The 635-nt window shown below is 42.2% G+C and overlaps 1 non-coding gene across 1 annotated transcript; it reads right to left on the minus strand.

Annotated features, from left to right (window-relative positions):
- Positions 1–341: 341 nt before the first annotated feature.
- On the minus strand, positions 342–413 carry trnaq-cug (transfer RNA glutamine (anticodon CUG)). The gene has a single exon. It is a non-coding gene; the product is annotated as a tRNA-Gln (tRNA).
- Between the last annotated feature and the right edge of the window lie 222 nt (positions 414–635).

Here is a 635-nt window from a genome sequence, read left to right on the forward strand (position 1 = left end):
CTTCCAACAAGCACTTCTGATGGAGTAAACTGGCCTCTTGATGAAGAACACTCGACTCTAACCGCAGGAACCTGAGTACAAATCGCAGTGAAACCTCTTTTTTATGGTGGTTACAAGACAGAATTCAAGTTGTAAAACCATCATTAAAGTCGAAACCATTGAACTCCCTGTCAATACTCACTCAGGAGAAGATCAAGAGACTCCTCAGTTGTTTCCGGTCTCACTTGTACCTGAAGCAAGATGCAACCGCCAACGCACTGTTGTCGGTATAAGGCCTGTTTCCTGTCATGCTCCTTTCAGTGAGAGTTTGCATTGTTTGACCTTTGCTCTTGCTTAAAATCAGGTTCCACTGAGATTTGAACTCAGATCACTGGATTCAGAGTCCAGAGTGCTAACCATTACACCATGGAACCACTACCAATACCAGTGACAAAGAAGCTAACAATGACAAAGCAACCGCTAAAGGGTAACTCAAGAATTTTACTAACGTCAGCAGAGGATTTGGGAGGATTACAGAGGATTTGGGATAAGGCAAGTAAAGAAATTCTTTTGAAAGACTTCCTACAAACAATTACTGTAGCGACAAACGTGTATGCCAATTGTATACAGGCACATGGTAAGATTACACTGGTTGA

The sequence above is a fragment of the Anoplopoma fimbria genome, unplaced genomic scaffold, assembly GCF_027596085.1.
Source record: "Anoplopoma fimbria isolate UVic2021 breed Golden Eagle Sablefish unplaced genomic scaffold, Afim_UVic_2022 Un_contig_5882_pilon_pilon, whole genome shotgun sequence".
Lineage (NCBI taxonomy): Eukaryota > Metazoa > Chordata > Actinopteri > Perciformes > Anoplopomatidae > Anoplopoma > Anoplopoma fimbria.